We start from the raw sequence: 11,750 nt of genomic DNA, 5'->3' as shown, positions 1-11,750 counted from the left end.
TGTGCCTTTGCCTGCAAAACTGTCAGTCTCTAAATCCCATTTACTCTTGCAGCTTCGATTTGTCTTCATCTCAATCCTGTTGGAAGGCTTTCTATTTTGGTGGATTGCTAAGTTTCCTTAGATGCCTGAAGTTTTGCCATCTTCACTTTTCAACTGGCAAGATGAATATCAGTAGGACAAAGCAAAAGAAGGAAAGCCTTTTTTGCTCTACTTCTAACAAGCAGATTCTGTCGTCTCACTGCAGTTTTTCCTTAACTGTCTTCCTCGCGTGGCCGCTGAAAAGACACTATATCAAATGCAAACTGAAAAGTCAAAGTCTCTCAAGTTAACATCAATTGGGCCCTGGTGGAAATGTTGCTCTCCTAAGGTTTTCTCAACTTTTCTTTTTCCCTTTCTCTTTGAAAAATACAGAAATCAGTTCTTTCTTGCCTTTACTGGATGGGAACACGTCGATAGTTCTACTGCGGCAGTGGCAGAATGTGTTCTTTTCATGTGGACAGCCTCCGTCTGTGTCTCACGGTTCTGCACCAGGAGGTGAAATTCACTCTGAAGTAAACAGAGCACCGTGCACAGTATCCATGGTTATGGCTTTCATCAGAATTCATTTGAGTGTGAATTCACATGACCACTGCTTTGGCCATAACGTCCACACCTCAAAACAGGAAGCGTTCACAAGGCAAAGCGTGAGCAGACCTAAACCAGATGTCGACTTTGAGTGATAACAAGAGAAAAGCCCCCAAATAAATCACCTCAGTAGCTTGTTATGATAAAGTAACGCCACGGTTTTATGTTTAGTCAGTCGACGAAGCAAAGCCAATGACTTTAAACAAAACATTTTGCAGCTACAGTAACATCCAGCCCACGTGAAGAGAGGAAAGTGTCAAATACAAACTGGTTTTAGGGCAGACCTACGATCTGTGTTCGATATTTCAAGTCTCAACACTGTTTGGGGTTCAGGGAGAATTAAAGGGGGGGGGGGGGGGGCAGTGGTTGACACTTTCAAGAACACTTGGAGGGGCGTTACCGTGGAAACCTGAAATAGCTGATTCTAGACTTCTGTCCAAATAATCCCCAGGCTTTTCCAAACCAGCGTGTTTATGTATTGTAAATCGCGAACAGAAATGCTTCAACATCGTGTGGCATGTATATTTCAAGGTTCGAACATTATATGGTATCCGAATTTCACCCACACAACCGCAGGTTTTTGCTGTTTCTCCTAAGAAGTACTTGCGTGTATTCCTGGGGCCCCTAAAAAGGAAATATTCTTGAGGTTTCCCAAGAATGTGTCTAAAACTCCTCACGGTTGTTCTCTGTACATTCAACTTTGTCTGAAACACTCAGAAACATCACCATCCCAGCTCAAACCTCTGTGTATGAATCAGGTTTTGGCAGGTAGAAGTAGCCTCACAGGTTTCCAACACTATAATTCACTCCTGCATGCACACACCCACACACACACACACACACATACACACCCACCCCCACACACACACACACACACACCCACACACACACACACCCTCGCTTTGATCTCCAACGAGATCAACAGATTCCTAAGGCTCACTGTTCCCTGTTTGGTCTCTGCAGAGTGGCGAATGAGGCCCTGGTGATGTCACTCGGGCAATTCACCAGAGAACGCCAGGCTGTTACATCATCTCAGGGTTTCGCTGGAGTAGAAAATACACACTCTCTCACACACACACACACACACTTGCCCTATCTCTCTCAAACACCTACACACACACAAATCCGGGGTCTGCAGCACCGAAGGGGTGGGGTGTGGGGGACACTAAAGATCCAAAAGGCCCCTCTCAAAGCCCCCCAGGTAGCGTTTCACGAGTGTCGTGCCAGAACACAAGGGCATGCAGGAAGGCCAAGGGAACCAAAGGGCACAGAGGAGGCTTCCAAACAAGAGGCCCTGGCGGCTGCTTTACCTTTGTACCTGTGGAAAACAGGAAAGGGGTGTGAAAGAGGAGGACTCGGTGTGGAAACGTTCTCACCTGCGGGCTTGGTTAAAGTCACCAAGACTTGACGTTTCGTCAGAAGCCGACGATCGACTTCCACACGGTCACGCAAGCATGCACACACACACGCACGCACACGCGATACAAGTGACATCTCCTCTTTGAGAGGAAGGGAGATTTACACCATAGAAAAGCAAGTAGGATGACATTTTGAACCCTGCGGGTTGATAGAGGTTCTGAAAGGAAATATGATAAGGTATGCCTGTGGAATGTCTTTGAGGGAAGGGGGCGGGGACATTCAGGAAACGCTCGCTTCCTAAGTGTACTTGAACTCTGGTTTCAATAGCTTGTGCTTTCCGTTCATCCCGTGGTTCATGTAAGCATTTTCACAAACACTGTATTGCCAGCACTTCAAAGAAACCTCAAATTGATTTTTCTTCCATGTATGTGCCACCAACAATGGCATCCTATCAAAGTATGGTTAGGAAATGGTTATTTACAATATCGAAGAAAAAGTGAAATATTTAAACTTATACATGTTTGTTTTTTGTTCTAGGTGGAGTTTGGGGGGTAGAAATGACGAGAGAGAGCAGAAATGCAACGCGTGGGTGAGATTTATTTTCTTTCTTGGATGCAAAAACATGTTCTGAATGATAGTCGGAGGAATAATAAACAATCACATGGAATTATTTACGAGATGCATGTTGTTTGATTGAATCACGTGTTGGTCCATTGAGTTTGTTGAAATCATGTTGTCTTGTCTTATGAAGGTCAGCCACTTGGGGAAGTATATGGGTCACTCGTCTTGTCATCACATATGCACAGCCTTGCAGCACATAGCAACACCACACCAATCAAATATTCGCTCTTGCAAGCTATTACATGACCACACACAGTACACATACTGTACAAAACCCAACCAGCATCCCTTCCCCTGGCACATAGTCTCTCACTCACTTTCTCTTACACACACACATTCATTTACACACACACACACACACTCATTTTCACAAAATACACACACTCTCATTTACACAAGCACACACAAACACATACAAAGGCACACAAACACACACACACGCACCCATTTACACAAACACACATACGCATTCATTGACACAAAATACACACACACTCATTTACACACACACACACACACACACAAACACACACACACACAGGAGCTCCCCCCGAGCCCCACAGCTGCTTCAGGGCCTTAAAGTCACAGTGAGCCAGTGTGATGGAGGGTCCAGCTGGTGACCAGCCTTTTGATCCCTCTCTCTCTTTCATGAGAAAGACAAACAACGCGGCGGCGGCGTCACCCACGCCACGCTGATTGATACAGACGCACACACACACACACACACGTGCTGACACCTCTTCTAGCTTAATGGATGCCCTCTCTTTCTCACTGTAATCAGTCGGCTAATGACCCGCTTGAACTTTGAATGAAGCCCAGAGAGGTGGGTGAGAAGAAGAGGCGGAGTCAGTAGGAGAGAGTGTGTGTGTGTGTGTGTATGTGTGTGTGAGTGTAAATGCGTGTGTGTGTGCATACATGTGTGGGGGGGATTTAATTTGCTGTCCAGGGGAGAGAGTGAAGAAGGAGGGCGGGAGTGAGGGAAAACGCAAGGGAGTGAGCATGAATCGCACATTTTGTTTGTTTTCTTCCATTGTTTGTTTTGAAGCTATTTCAAGTAGTGTTGAATTATCTCTTTCGTGACAGAAACCCCAAGGGGGACAATGGTTTAGGCAACAGCCTCATGTTGAAAGGTCTGATGTGTCCAAAATCAATATGTCCCAATGGTCTTTTGCATAAACCAAGGCAGAGTTTAAATTCAACTTGACCTTCTGTATTCATGTATCTTTTAACACAGTCACTACCACCATCAGATGTGGTATCCCTTTCGCTCGTCGAGTCAGTTAGTAGAGTCAGTTAATGTGTCATATAAGAAGCAAAGTAATGAAAGAACAAAAGCTTGGTCTCAGCCTATTAGACGCAACTTAACTCTCGTTCTTAAAAACAAGGCAACTGATAGGTCAATACCCCTACCCACAAGCCCCCATGTCATCGATGAGGTCATGCCAACCCTTTCGTGGTTGAAACGGAGCTGAAAACATCGTTTGAAGCTGTCTCGTGGGTATTTTCCAGCCTTCGGGCCAAACTGGAGGGACAATGGGAGTGACAATGGAGGGACAATAATGACAGCTAGTGAAGCAAGAGGAGAGGATGGGGCAGAGGAGGGGGGGGGGGGTTGGTAGAAAGGGAGGAGTAGGGAGGAATGTTAAGAAGGGTTCTTTGTTTGCCCCCCCTGTCTACTGGGGCCTCCGGTGTGCATCGGCCCATCTTGCAAGGATGAGCCCTCGACGGATTTCACTGGGGTTTCCCTGCAACTGCCATGCTCGCGTCCCCGTAATCAATAGCACAGATCTCAGTTCCCAAACAGTGAATACGTTTTGTCAATTGCACATCGACGTTGTTATTTTTTTCTTTTTTCAAGGATTGAGTGACAAGGTGGAGAGGCAGAGGAGTGAGGGAGAGCAAGAGCGAAAGAAGACATGAGAGAACAACAAAGAGGCCAGAGAAGAGAGAGAGAAAAGGGAAGGAAGAACAGAAAAACAAGAGAAAAGAAAAACAGCGAGAGGGTTAGGGTTAGAAAGAGAAGGTGAGGCAGACAGAGAGGCAGAGAGATAAAAACAGAGACAGGGTTAGGGTTAGAAAGAGAAGGTGAGGCAGACAGAGAGGCAGAGAGATAAAAACAGAGACAGGATTAGGGTTAGAAAGAGAAGGTGAGGCAGACAGAGAGGCAGAGAGATAAAAACAGAGACAGGGTTAGGGTTAGAAAGAGAAGGTGAGGCAGACAGAGAGGCAGAGAGATAAAAACAGAGACAGGATTAGGGTTAGAAAGAGAAGGTGAGGCAGACAGAGAGGCAGAGAGATAAAAACAGAGACAGGGTTAGGGTTGGAAAGAGAAGGTGAGGCAGACAGAGAGGCAGACAGATAAAAACAGAGACAGGGTTAGGGTTAGAAAGAGAAGGTGAGGCAGACCGAGAGAGGCAGAGAAATAGAGACCGGGGGTCAGAGTCCTGCTCCCTCTTACCGTAATCCTACCGGTAGCAGCCTGCCGTTAGGACCATAAATCACCGTTTGTATGAAATACCAGCGGGAGCAAAAGGTCAAAGGAGGAAATTAGCAGCTGTCTCTTCCTCTCCTTTCATGTTAGCCACAGGGCTAATCGCCACCCAGCCACCAGCCTCATTTCCACTTTAAAACAAACTCCCCAACAAGCCCGGGGAGGAGCTGTTTGCTCGACTCCTACATTTTATGGCACCGGATTTCATTATGAGATGGAGTGGGGGGGCTGCTCTTGTCACCCCCCCCCCCTCCCCCATCTCCTCTATCTCTCTCTTTCTCTCTTTTTGCAGTCGACCTTAGATTCTGTCAGTCTCTCTGTGCCACACCATCGCAGGTGTAGGAGGGCAAACAAGGGAGAATGCGTCCATCAAGCTGCTCTGTTGACACATTCTGACACTGCTCAGGGCAAGCGATGATTGGCTGGCCTTTGCATTGGGATGCTCTTCCTGCGGGGCTACTACAGGCTACTGGCGAAACGAGACGTGTTGCAAAAGAGGCCTTGTGTGAACTCACCTGACCCGCTGGTATTTTCCACCATTGCACGCTCCTGTCTGAACACGAGCAATGTATGTCAAAGGGCCAGCTAATCCATAGTGAATAGTTGTTGTTTGGGTCATTAAATGTCAGACTTATTACATATTAGTGCTTCTTCACAGTAGAAAAGGTGCTTCGTGTTTGTATTCTTCTAGATAGGGAATTGACTTGCAGGTTTCATGAGCTTTCGCCTTCCCTGTCTCACTCCCCACTCCATCTCTCTCTCTCCCCCTCTCTCTCCCCCTCTCTCTCTCTCTCCCTCTCTCTCTCTCTCCCTCTCCCTCTCCCTCTCCCTCTCCCTCTCCCTCTCCCTCTCCCTCTCCCTCTCCCTCTCCCTCTCCCTCTCCCTCTCCCTCTAACTCTGTGGGAATGTTTTTCCTATCTCCTGTCTTCCGTTCAAGCTTGCAGGCTCAGAGAGGTGCATACAGGCAGTACCCCCTTTGTTGACGTCTTTGCCTATCTCTCTGTGTGCCTTGTTTTTGAAGCTCACCCCCCCCCCTTTTCTTTTTGCACACCTGCAGAGAAGCTGACACAAACATCCAACAGGGTCGGTCTTATCTCCCAAGGTTTCTTACCTCAGAAACAGAAAGTGAGAATTAACAACAATGCGGTTGGCTCAGGCTTGAGGTCGAAAACGACCGTCCTTCTGATTGGATCTCATACAATACAGCAGCAACCACAGAGTCGTATGTTAAATATTGACAAAACATATACAGATAACTGAACCATCTGGATGCGAAGCCCCTTTTTGTGAACCCAAAAAATATATCACAAGCAAAAGCAGATTTTCGTGGTTTTGGCCTACCTCAGAAATACCTGCGGACACAGATTGCATTAGATTAAAGGTCACTTACATGTGTTAAACTAAAACACATCCAATTTAACACTTTTTGTCCTTCGTTTTGAAGTGGATTGATGAGGTTATCCATTGTATAATTGCTTCATTGAATGTTTCCCATACACTTAAGCTTTATTTTTATTGTCAAGAGCCAACAGTTGTAAGACACTGGATCAATGGATCAATAGGACCAATTAATTTGCCTTATCGTCGCCATCGACTTCCTGTCAAACTAACCATGAGGTGCATGAGAGACAGTTTAACCAAGGCAGTGGGGTAGTTAAGCATAGCAGAGCAAGCAGCATTCGGCTCTTTGTAGACTCCAACTGTTGTTCCATGTTAAGCGGGTCACTTTTCTGGATCATTTGTAATACAGACCTAGTTATTGATCAGTAGCGCTAACATTAACCATCCTACCTGCCTCTCATACTAAATGCCCGTAAAGACGCATTAAAGACCAACTGCTAATGTTAAGCCAACTATCCGAATAATGAGAAGCAGCATTGTGACAGTTCTACATACTAAAGAGAATATCTTCTGATGTTATTAATGCATTTAACCAAACAGAAAGAAGGGGGAAGGAGGAATGAAAGAAAGAAAGAAAGAAAGAAAGAAAGAAAGAAAGAAAGAAAGAGAAAGAAAGAAAAGAAGTTACAGATAGAAAAGAGGATGAGAAAAGCATGTGCCCGTGACCCCGTCCAGGCCACCGTCTGGCTCAGTTAGCGGTTAGCTACATCAGAGAGACTTCTGGTTATTCAAAGCAAATCAGTGGCGGGCCAATAATCTGAGTGATCTTTCCAGGGGCATCTGCGAGTTCTGAAAAGATAGACCTCTTCCAGTTCAATTCCACCACCCCCACCAGGAGAGGTAAAAGGGGATGAAATACACGCCATATTGCACTGGGGAGAGAGCTCTTCACAGGCACGGCCACAAAGGTTTTCTCGGCCAAAAGGATTAGGCTGAGCATCAGACATTGTTTCTATACATTATTAAACTTTTAAGCTGCCGCAAAACAGGATTAAAACAAAAAAAGGCGGGAGAGAGAGTGAGAAAATAATTATTTGTCTTCAAGGCTCACATGCAACCACTCGCTCCTCAACAAGCAACCAAGCAAGCATCCCCCTGGATGCACGTCAACAAGTTTTACTGCAGCCGTCAGGGGTTTTCTTCCACGATGTTGCTCTTTGACTGTCCGTCACCTACTCAATGTATTTAGATTTTTTGAAGTTTTAAAATTAAAGTTTATTTTCTCAAATCAGGCCTTTTAAAGTGAATCCTCTTAACGAAGCAGAACAAGGCGATGAATGGCTGGCTTCTCTAACTTTAAGGGTGTTATGCACCATGTCCAACTTCAAAGCCAGTCTTAACTCCACACTTTAATTGTATCTCTGCCAAGCTTCCCGTCTACCATCTGATTCTGCTGACAACTGAATTCCTTTTCTCTCTTCCTTCATCCTTCCTCTTCTATCTTTTCCTCCCTCCCTCCTTCCTACACTCTTTCTGTCTGTCGTGATGGATTCCCGTCCTATTCTGTCACTCTCTCACTTTTACCCCCCCGAAGTCTGCCGCCACAAGTGTCAACCTCGGCACGAGGCCTAACTAATCTCGATTGCTGTAGACATCCACCAGGGATGAAAAGCTACGGTGCTAATGCTAACCAAATGATGCTAATCGCCCACCTTATTTCTCTCCCTCTTTCCACCTTTTTCTTTCCCCCTCTTTTCCATCTTTCTTTTTCTCTCTTTCTCCGTGGCTCTGTATAAACAGACATTCACGCTGCTTCGCATATGGGCTTTAATTTCCCATTGTCCTCTAGATATTCTTCGCTCAGGCTTGAGATAAAGGGATAATCACTTCAAAGGGAGGCTGGAGAGAGAGAGGGAAAGGGAGAGAGAGAGAGAGGGACAGGGAGATAGAGAGAGAGAGAGAGAGAGAGAGAGAGAGAGAGGGAAAGGGAGAGAGAGAGGGACAGGGAGAGAGAGAGAGAGAGAGAGAGAGAGAGAGAGAGAGAGAGAGAGAGAGGCGGAGGGAGAGACGGAGGGAGAGAGACAGAGTAACCCCCCAGCTGAAAGGAGAAGTGGACAATACGCTAATTGAGAAAGGGGAACTGATCACAGGGTCTGTTCAAAGGGAAGCCTTGCCACGCCCCCTCCAATGCACTAATTGTATTAGTGTTTATGGGGATGCTTCAGCCAAAATTATCACTCAAACCCACCACAGCCTTTGAACTCCCAATATTGGGTTATTTGCAATTATCCACCCTCTGTCTCCTGTTTTCCTGTGCTATTTCATCACCGCTTTTTGGAAACAGAAGTACGAAAAAAGGTTTGCGTAGAATTCTTGTTATGAAAATACGGAGGATTTATATTAAAACATGTATGACTTATGTGTTTTATCGTTTTAACACCTCATCTGAAGATAGGGCGATGGCAGACGTTTGTACACCTTTACAACTGCACTTACATAAGTACAAAAGACACATTTATGAAAGTGGTGTGCGTGGAAGATCTTCATGACAGGAAAGATAAGTCAGACACCTTCTGTCTTCGGATGCTAATCGCCAACTAACCCTCCCACACCTGCACAAAGACCAGTGTAACAGGTGCACTTTCCCTGCACTCTGCAATACAAGTCCCTTAATTAAAGAGCACCCGTATTTCCTGTTGGTGATGATACAGCAGAGGCCTTTAATGTGTTTGCTAGCACGAGCCCTCAATTAACCACCAGGTCACCCCGTTTTATTGGGGCTTAACAGCAAGACGGTGGCACTCTCGTCATGTATTGTGCCTTTATAGCACTGGGATCTTCCTGTGAAATGGTTAGGGCCCCTACAAAGGGGTCAGGGTAGGGTCAACATCAAAAGGGGCCACTCCAGGGACAGTACACATCACCCTCCTATCCACCCAATGTCTTCTGGATGGTAACGCAGGCGTAAGTGGTCAAGTTAAAATCTGTGCGTGGTCACAATTGTACCATGGTCGGGTTTATACTATTTGGATTTGTTTCCGAAAGTTCATTTATTTCAGGGTGCAAAGTTTGAACGTGTGTGTATTGCTCTCTGATTTGCACATCAGATGTGGTCCATGTCGTTGTAATTAAGGGGTATTGAGTACAGAAGTTGTTTTCATGTTGATCTCTGTTTTGTTGTTCCTGCAATTGCATGTTGTTTTTCATGCTGTGAAAACTTTTTACACAAAACCTTTTTGGATATGCTTTTCATTTCACTGACCCTTACGGAAAAGTTAGAACGTTTTGTGCGAGTCAGCAAAAGAAATTTCGGTAATCTATATCCAGAGGACAGTTGTTCATTTTGGTCCCTTTAAAGTGATATTTGCAGTTTAATTTAATTTGAAGTCAAGTATCTTATCCGGCAAGTCAAATATGCCACTTAAAGCACATCATCCTGTTCAGAAATTACTTTTTAAAACCCATCACTATCTCAATTGTACTTTCAGGACTCGTGGCTGTTGATGGAAAAGACACTTCTAGATAACGGCATAGCTTACATATTTCATATTCATTCATCACTTAAATTTAGAATCACACAAATCCATTAGCGTCTCTCCTTCCAACTTCAGAGAGTTTGCCTATGACCCAATTGTGTGTTTCATTACAACACAGAACTTTACATTCAGAGGTGTTGAAAACCATTGTCCATTTGTTGCCATTGAGGAATTGTTTGGATTTAAAGCGGCCATATTTGTTTTACAGAGCTCTCCCACACAAACAGAAACCTCTGAGCATTCTGCTGGCCATGCAGAATGTTACTCATATGTTTGTGACAAGATGATACCTACTTACTGTAGTTTTCTGAATTCACTGCTAAAGTTAAAACATGTAACTCTTTGTAGCATTGATCCAGGAAGAATTTGACAGGATGTCATTGTTATCTAAAGAAGCCAACCAACCTGTAAATATGGAGGCATCAAAATGATCTAAAGTACATTGCAAACTTATTCTGACAGTTTTGTTTTTAGTTTTTTTGTGTGCATATTATCCAAGTATGTAAACAATATACAGTTGTACTCATATAGAAATTGAGACCACAGCATGTTCTAAATGCCTTATGATGCTACACCAGCTGATATGTATACGGCATGATATATAATGCCACAATCCAGTACAGCTGCTTGTCAACAGGGATGTAGATTTAGCTGAAATAGAAACTTCTTATCTTGACACTCAGCTATAACATTCTGTGTCAGCATTCTAACAACGACCCTCATTCTCAATGTTCCCCCTTGACAAATCCAGACAACTCTCAGTGCACATTATGTAATATTTATTTGAATAAATTCACTTATGTTAGTTGGAAAACTAGAAGGCAGCTAGAATATACATTAAGTGTAATATTCCATTTATAGACCAACTTCCTGATTAGAAAAGTCAACCAATAGCAGCCTCTGTCATCGCATATGCAAATGAGATCATATTCAGTGTGCATACATAATGATTAATGTGCGCAAATATCAATGAGCACCACTTTAAAGACACATGTTATGTTGCATCCCTTATACCATCCAATACGTCTTGTGAGTTTGAATTCGCTTATATAAATATATTTTCTCTCTAAAGTTGAATTTTTTTCCCAACATCAAAGGGACAATATAGCCTTTGAAGTACCATGGGATTGGATCACTGTCTAGCCCTCTCTTTAAGATTCCGGCACAATGACATTAGGAAAGTCATCCGAATTAAAAAGCCGAGAGTTTACTCAGTCCTTTACTCTGTGTCCAATTTGAGCTAAATGTCAGTCTATGCCAAACTCTCGTGTGTGGATTAGACAAGTATGTTATGGTGACTAATGAGTAGTTTATTAATAATAATTTGACCGTCATTGTTCCAGTGTAGGGCATTCATAAAGAAAGCAATTCAATAAAATGTAATATTTTACAATCACGACATGAATTAAGGTGCGTTTCACTGGTCAGACAATACATTAAGTATTGTTAAATACAATATAAGTGTTGTTCATACAAAAAAAAAAACACATTAAATACATACATCAACATCACTGATTTGTATAAATAAATTGTATAATTATGATGGATTAAAACGTATTATTTTGTCATTTATGGAAAGTAAGGGGTTAAAATATTAAATATGCAAGTAGGGAGGTATGTCTCTTTAAAGTTTATGTAGCAACAGACGGATTGCAGGGATAATGCTATTGGGGCGGTAGATCACTTACTTCTGACGTTCCAAAGCCTCGGGGAGTTGGCTCGAGATTGCCAGTCTTTGATAAGGTCCTAACAACCCAGTAAAAACTTTGCTGTCTCTA

The sequence above is a fragment of the Hypomesus nipponensis genome, chromosome 21 (assembly GCF_054491055.1).
Source record: "Hypomesus nipponensis isolate SF chromosome 21, ASM5449105v1, whole genome shotgun sequence".
Taxonomy (NCBI): domain Eukaryota; kingdom Metazoa; phylum Chordata; class Actinopteri; order Osmeriformes; family Osmeridae; genus Hypomesus; species Hypomesus nipponensis.
The sequence above is the reverse complement of the archived record's forward strand: the minus strand, read 5'-3'. Positions refer to the sequence as shown.